This window comes from Geospiza fortis, unplaced genomic scaffold (genome assembly GCF_000277835.1).
Source record: "Geospiza fortis unplaced genomic scaffold, GeoFor_1.0 scaffold27, whole genome shotgun sequence".
In the NCBI taxonomy this organism is placed as follows: Eukaryota; Metazoa; Chordata; class Aves; order Passeriformes; family Thraupidae; genus Geospiza; species Geospiza fortis.
In genome coordinates this window covers 2,876,917-2,884,869 of record NW_005054329.1, presented here as the reverse complement: position 1 = coordinate 2,884,869, position 7,953 = coordinate 2,876,917, and the positions used below count along the sequence as shown (strand labels likewise).

The window sequence follows — 7,953 nt, the reverse complement described above, 5'->3', positions numbered from 1 at the left end:
GCCTCAATTCCCCAGAAAAGCTGAGCAGCCCGGAATGCAGGCAGGGAAAGCGGGGGGGGTGGAAACTGAGCAATCCAGGGGCTGTGGGGATGAGGAGGGGTGGGGAGGAAGAAGAAGCAGAGCAGCCCATTGTGTGTGAGGATGCTGAGGGTGCGCATGCGCTGCGCTGGACAAAGAGCCAGGACCACCAGCACGGCAGCTCCTGCCCACCAGGGCACGGCTGGGGGTGGCCACGGGGACGGGGGGGTGGCAGGGATGTCACCTGAGTGTCCCTGCAGCTTCCACAGGGGACACAGCACTGCCTGGGCAATGGGTGCTGCCAGCCCCTGGGCGGCCTTGGCAGCATCGAGCTGCTCTGGAGGATTTTCCAAGGGAAAACCAGGGGAAAACCAGGGGAAAACTAGGGAAAAATAAGGGGGAAATCAAGGAAAAACAAGGGAAAAATAAGGAGGAAACAAGGGGAAACCCAAGGGAAAACAAGAGGAAAACAAGGGGAAAACGGGGGAAAACCAAGGGAAAAGCCAAGGGAAAAACTAGAGAAAAGCAAGGGAAAACAAAGAAAAAACAAAGGGAAAAACTAAGGAAAACAAAGGAAAACAAAGGAAAACAAAGGAAAAACAAAGGAAAACAAAGGAAAACAAAGGAAAACCAAGGGAAAAACTAGAGAAAACCAAGGGAAAACAAAGAAAAAACAAGGGAAACCAAGGGAAAATAAAGGAAAAACAAAGGAAAACCAAGGGAAAACAAAGGAAAAACAAAGGAAAACCAAGGTTTCTGCCCTGCCTGGCTCTCTTCTCCTCTCCTTGCTTCCTCTGTGACTGCAGCACCTCAACTTTGGCAGCAACTTTAAATCGTGGTGGGCACAGGGAGCCCAACAGATCCTGGGCAGAGAGCCCTGCCCTGCTGGAGGTTTGAGCCCCTGCTAAAGCCTGGCTGAGCTGAGCTGCCCCGCTGGGGCTGCCCTCAGCCCCGCAGTGCCCACCTGGGCAGGTGCCCCGTGCCTGCTGCCTGGCCTGGCACTGCAGGGCCCTCCTTGCCCTGGCACAGCTGCCAGATGCCATCCCCAGAGCCTCCTGCCAGGCCGGGCACTGCCCAGCTCCGTGCCAGGCTGGCTCTGCCGTGCCCTGCACAGAGCCTGGGCAGCAGGGGGGAGGCTGGGGCACGGAGGGGCTGATCTCAGCTTTGCTGCTGAGGCAGGAGGGGCTGCTGTCCCCTCCTGTCCCTCGCTGCAGTGACAGGCCAGCCTACAGGGAAGGGAGGGCTGGGCACTGAGCTGGGCACTGAGCTGAGACTGAGCTGGGGATAGAGTGGGGACTGAGCTGGGGATGAGATGGGGACTGAGCTGGGCACACAGCTGGGCACAGAGTGGGCTCTGAGCTGGGCACAGAGCTGGGGATAGAGCTGGGGACTGAGCTGGGCACAGAGATGGGCACTGGGCTGGGCACTGAGCTGGGCACAGAGCACGGAGCTGGGCACTGAGCTGGGCACTGAGCTGGGCACACAGCTGGGCACTGGGCTGAGCACTGAGCTGGTGACAGACCTGGGCACTGAGCTGGGCACTGAGCTGGGCACTGAGGTGGGCACATGGCTGGCTCCCAAACGGGGCTGGAGGTGCCAGCCTGGCCTGGCTGGGGCAGCCCTGGGCTCTCTGCCAGGGGTGCTGCTGCAGCACCCTGGGCTGTGTCCCCAGCTGGGAGGGGGTTCTGGGGGCACAGGGGCGATGCCAGGCTGGGGCTGCCCCCCTGCTTTGCTCAGGGCTCACAGCCCTGGCTGGGCTGGGCTAGGCTGTGTGGCACAAGGGGAGAGCTGCCCCTAAACCCCCCCAGCTGTTTGTCCTGTGCCTCCATCCCCGCTGGCAGGGCTGAGGGTTGCCCTGCATGAAGCATTTCCTCTCTCTGAGCTGCTTTGTGCCCAGCCTGGCCTGTCCCCATGTCCCCACGGGTCAGTCCCACCCTGAAGTGCCCCGTTTTGGTGGGTGCAGGGTTTGGGGTGCTGGGATGGGGGCAGAGGTGCTCTGGGCACTCTGGGCTGCAGCCCCTGGCTCTGGGTGGGCACTCAGCCCTGGGCAGTGCCTGTCCTTGTCCTCCCCTTGGGGACACCCAGGGCACCTCTCCTGGTGCCCATGGGGGACAGAGCCAATTTCTGCTCTCCAAGGATCTGCCAGGGGTGCAGAGCTTGGGGCTGCTGTGGGACAGCCAGGGCAGGCAGCAGAGAGGGGCTGGGGTGCCAGCTGTCTGTCTGTCTGTCTGTCTGACCTGTCCTTTTGTCCTTTTGCTGGGATGTTGCAGTGAAAACCTCCTGGAATTCCTCAAAGTTTCCTCAGGAGCTGCACGGTGCTCCCACATCCACAGCCCCGGTAACTCTGGGAGCAGGCAGATGTGAAACATTTACAGGGCTTCTGCAAGAGGGGGGGAAAAAAACCCTAAAAATATGAATTATCTTTGTTTACCCATTGATATTCCCTAAAAGAACCTCAAGTCCCTGTCAGGGCTGTTTGCAGGAGTGGGGAGAGAAAAAAAAACCCTAAAGATATGAATTATCTTCATTTACTCATTGATTTTCCCTAAAAGAACTTCAAGTCCCTCTCAGGGCTGTTTGCAGGAATGGGGAGAGAAAAAAACCCCTAAAAATATGAATTATCTTCATTTACTCATTGATTTTCCCTAAAAGAACCCCAAGTCCCTGTCAGGGCTGTTTGCAGGAGGGGGAGAGGAAAAAAACCCTAAAAATAAAAATAAAAAATTAAAAAAAAAAAAAATTTTGCAGGAGGGGGAAAGAAAAAAAAACCTAAAAAAAAAAAAAAAAAAATAAAAAAAAAAAAAAAAAAAAAAAAACACAAAAAAACAGAGATAATTTCCAGCCCTGGCTTGTATTTATTGCTGGAGTTATCAGTCCTTGTAATCAGTATTAGCAGCACACGTTAATACAGAGCTAATTACTATCAGAGGCAATTAGAGCGCTGGGGGAAGCTCCTGCTGGAGCTGGGAGGGGAAAGTGTCACCTCTGCTCTGTCCACTAAAGGGGACAAGGCTGGGACAGCCCCCAGGAGTGCCCATCGGGGATTTGTGGCTTTTTGGGACGCCCCAGGCAGGCAGGGCAAGGTGGGCTTGGAGAAGCAGAGACACAGGGCTGTGCCTTGGTGCCAGCAGGCCCCAAAGGCGGGGGGACAGCAGCTGGAAATGCTGGTTTTCCTGCTTCTCTGGGCTGCAGCTCCTGGCTGTTCCTGCTCCCCTGGGGCTGAGCCCTGCTGCCAGGGCCTCCAGACTGGCTTTAGCTGCAGTCCTGACCCTTTTATCCTCCTCAGGACCCTTTTATCCTCCTCTTTGTACTCAAGAACCCATTTTCTCCTGCTCAAGGACCCTTTTCCCCCTGCTCAGGGACCCTTTTCCTGCTCAGGATCCCCTTTTTCCCTTCTCAGGGACCCCCTTCCCTTCCCCTGCTCAGGGACCCGTTTTTCCCTTCTCAGGACCCTTTTATCCGGCTCAGGGACCCCTTTTTTCTGCTCAGAACCATTTTCCTGTGCTCAGGACCCTTTTCTCCCTGCTCAGGACCATTTTTCCCTGTTCCCAGCCCACCCTCCCCAAGCTGCAGGGACAACAGAGGGACAATGTCAGGACTGAGCCCAGGGCCAGGAGCAGAGCTGAGTTTGCTGGAAAGCAGCACAGAGAACAATTCCTCCCTGGGAAGTGACTCAGGGGCTGGAGGTGTGTGCCTGACCCAGGGAAATGTGCCCCAAAAATTCCTCCAAAAATCAGGAACCTGGGCTGGTTTGAAGCTCTTGGCTCCTGCTGCAGATGCTGGGCTCAATGACAAGAGCAGCTTCAGCTGAACACAGGTTTGGGCACGTGAAGGGGATGTTTGCTCGCAGAGCTCTTGCTCCCAGAGGAAAGGAGAGGTTCCAGAGGGTTTTTCATGCAGGAGCAGGGAGTGTCCAGAGCTGGGAGTTCATTTCCCAGAGCAGCTTGGGCTGCCTGATCCCAAAATGTGCCCGGCCCTGGAGTCAGACACAATTCTCATACAGAGCTGTACCAGGAGCTGGCAAGGATCCCCTCCATCCACTCTTGGAGGTCTTAAATTCCTTCCTTCCTTCCTTCCTTCCTTCCTTCCTTCCTTCCTTCCTTCCTTCCTTCCTTCCTTCCTTCCTTCCTTCCTTCCTTCCTTCCTTCCTTCCTTCCTTCCTTCCTTCCTTCCGCCACTTCCTTCCTTCCTTCCTTCCTTCCGCCACTTCCTTCCTTCCTTCCTTCCTTCCTTCCTTCCTTCCTTCCTTCCTTCCTTCCTTCCTTCCTTCCTTCCTTCCTTCCTTCCTTCCTTCCTTCCTCCTTCCTTCCTTCCTTCCTTTCCTTCCTTCCTTCCTTTCCTTCCTTCCTTCCTTTCCTTTCCTTCCTTTCCTTCCTTTCCTTCCTTTCCTTCCATCCCTTTTATTTTCTGTCCATCCCTTCCTTCCCACAATGAGAGGAAAACTTGTGATCAGCATCCATCTCCTGCAGTCAGGTTTGCGCAAGCGGTGGCAGCAAAAAAAGTGACAAAAACCAGGCAAAAACCTCAGGATATTTGGAATTGTGACCCCAAAACCGAGGGGGAACTCGGTGCCATTTCCTGTGAGCTGTGAGGCGCCCCTCAGAAGGCTGTGCTGTACCCAGAGGGGACGGGCACCGAGGGTTTGTCCCCTCAGGGGGCTGTGGCTGCCCAGGACAGGGGCTTTTTCAATCCAAGCTTTTCAGGAGGGAGGAAAATCCCAATCCAAGCTTTTCAGGAGGGAGGAAAATCTCAATCCAAGTTTTTCAGGAGGGCCGAAAATCCCAATCCAAGCTTTTCAGGAGGGCGGAAAATCTCAATCCAAGCTTTTCAAGAGGGCGGAAAATCTCAATCCAAGCTTTTCAGGAGGGAAGAAAATCTTAATCCAAGCTTTTCAGGAGTGAGGAAAATCCCAATCCAAGCTTTTCAGGAGGAAGGAAAATCCCAATCCAAGCTTTTCAGGAGGATCCGTGACATTCCAGATCCAGGTTCTTGCAGAAAGCACAGACCCCAGAGTGTCCAGGGCACCCCAGAAATGTCCAGGACAGAGGGGAGGAGCTCAAGGAGCAGGATTTGGGCTGTCCTGTGCTGCAGTCTGCAGTCCTGACCTTTTGTCCCTGCGGTGGGAAGGGCACTGAGCTCATGGCACAGCTGGGACAGATGGCATCGTCCTCCTGGGGTGTCACCTGAGCTGTCCCCAAGACTCCAGCGAGGTCTGGGGCTGTTAAAATCCCTGATTTTACCAGAAAAATCCCAGATTTTACCAGAGATTGGGCATGGTTTATTCAGAGCAGGAATTCTCTGGTTTATTTCATGTTAAAATCCTAGATTTTACCAGGGATTGGGTGTGGTTTATTCAGAGCAGGAATTCTCTGGTTTATTTCATGTTAAAATCCTAGATTTTACCAGGGATTGGGTGTGGTTTATTCAGAGCAGGAATTCTCTGGTTTATTTCATGTTAAAATCCTAGATTTTACCAGGGATTGGGCGTGGTTTATTTCTCTTGTTTATTTCATGTTAAAATCCCCGATGTTACCGGGGATCGGGCGTGGTTTATTCAGAGCAGGAATTCTCTGTCCTGCACGCCATCCCCGTTTGGGAGCAAGAGGAATTTGGGCACTTCTTCTTCTCTGCAGCAGCCAGGAGAGGGAGACAGTGACCGCCGTGTCCCCGCCGTGTCCCCGCCGTGTCCCCGCGCTGCCACCGCCGATTGTCGCCGCCCGCACGCCCCGACCCTCGCAGGGCTCCTCTGGGCACCGAGCTCTGCGCTCTCCCCTCCCTGCAGAGGAATTTTCCAGCCCGCAGCTCCTTTGGGAGTCCCTGTTCTGTGCTTTATCTCGCGTTCCTGGCTCTTTCTCTGCCCGGAACGCAAATAAAAACAAAAAAGTGACCGGGAGAAAGCTGAGCTCCACCACCTCAGGGATTCCTGCTCAGGGACCCCCTTCTCCTGCTCAGGACCCTTTTATCCTTCTCAGGGACCCTTTTTTCTGCTCAGGACCCTTTTATCCTGCTCAGAGACCCTTTTCCCCTTCTCAGGATCCTTTTCCTCTGTTCAGGGACCCCTTTTTTCTGTTCAGGACCCTTTTCCCCTACTCAGGACCATTTTATCTTGCTCAGGGACCCCTTTTATTCTGCTCAGAGACCCCTTTTTTCTGCTCAGGACCCTTTTTGTACTCAAGAACCCATTTTCTCCTGCTCAAGGACCCTTTTCCCCCTGCTCAGGGACCCTTTTCCTGCTCAGGATCCCCTTTTTCCCTTCTCAGGGACCCCCTTCCCTTCCCCTGCTCAGGGACCCGTTTTTCCCTTCTCAGGACCCTTTTATCCGGCTCAGGGAACCCCTTTTTTCTGCTCAGAACCATTTTCCTGTGCTCAGGACCCTTTTCTCCCTGCTCAGGACCATTTTTCCCTGTTCCCAGCCCACCCTCCCCAAGCTGCAGGGACAACAGAGGGACAATGTCAGGACTGAGCCCAGGGCCAGGAGCAGAGCTGAGTTTGCTGGAAAGCAGCACAGAGAACAATTCCTCCCTGGGAAGTGACTCAGGGGCTGGAGGTGTGTGCCTGACCCAGGGAAATGTGCCCCAAAAATTCCTCCAAAAATCAGGAACCTGGGCTGGTTTGAAGCTCTTGGCTCCTGCTGCAGATGCTGGGCTCAATGACAAGAGCAGCTTCAGCTGAACACAGGTTTGGGCACGTGAAGGGGATGTTTGCTCGCAGAGCTCTTGCTCCCAGAGGAAAGGAGAGGGATGGAAGGGGCACCCCTGGAACCCCTCTTGTTTTGGGGCACCCCTGCTCTCGTGGTGGGGGACACAGAAACAGTGATGGAAGAAAGTTTTTCTTGTGCAGAAACCCAAAAAAAAACCCCAAAGTGACCAGGAGAAAGCTGAGCTTCAGCAGTTCAGGGATTCCTGCAGATGTGGTGATGGAAAAGTTGATTTTTGAGGACCAAAATCCAGCTGGGGAAAGCCCCTTCAGGGCAGACAGGGCCACCTGAGGCTCTTCCTTACTGCTTCCTGTGTTGTGCTCCAGCAGGTCTCTCACATGAAATTCCCTGGATTTTTTTGTTGGTTTATTCATTTTTTTTTCATTTAAAACCAGGCAGATGATCAGGGTAAGGCAGAGTTCCTGTGCTTGCATGTCACCTGTGTCAAAAAGTGACAAAAGTCATTGTCCTGCTCACTGCAGCTCATCACACACCAGCAGCTCCAATTCCTGCTCTGCACATCCCTAAAAAAGGGGGAACAGCAGCTCCTGGGAGCCTCTTTTTCCACCAGATCTCAGTTTTGGGGTGGGTTCATCTTCCAAGGTCATGCCTTTGGGAAGGGTTGTGCCCCTTCCTGCTCCTGGCAGGTCTTTGATGCATTAAGAATTTTCAAAGGTCTTTAATTTAAAATTTTAAATGATCTGGAAAAACATTTTGATGTCCCTTCCTTAACTCCATTAATCTAGGCAGCAACAAAAAAAAAAATATCCCCCAAAAGTGCTGCTTTTGATTCTTTCAGAAACACTGCGAGCAGGAGAGAGAAAGAAAGAAAGAAAATCCCCCAGGATTTCTCTTTTTCCCCCCATTATAACAGGCACAGCTCCTCTCTGGGCTTTGCTGGCCCTGTCTGGAGGAGCTTTAATCATGGCAGAGCAGGAAGGGAATGGGGATGAAATCCTCCTGCCCTGCTGGGAAATCAGGTTTCAGCCCAGCTGGGATCCAGGGCAAGGCACGGGAGGGATTTTTATCCAGAGCAAAGCACAGGAGAGATTCTTAAATTTAAATACTGAAATATCCACAGGATTAATTCCCATTTGTGTGTCAGACAAATATGAGGGATAAACTTCCCTGACAAACTCTGCTCCCACTCAGAGGGGCAATCAAGGCCTGAGCACAGCAAGCAGAGCAGGGATTTGGGATTCCTCCTAAAAGGTGGAACTTTTCCAAGTTTTTTGTGG

General features: G+C 53.3%; 1 protein-coding gene across 2 annotated transcripts in view; it reads left to right on the top strand.

The window, feature by feature from the left end:
* OLFM1 (olfactomedin 1) overlaps nt 1-7,953 on the top strand; it is a 34,062-nt gene that overhangs the window by 974 nt on the left and 25,135 nt on the right. The window lies entirely within an intron of this gene.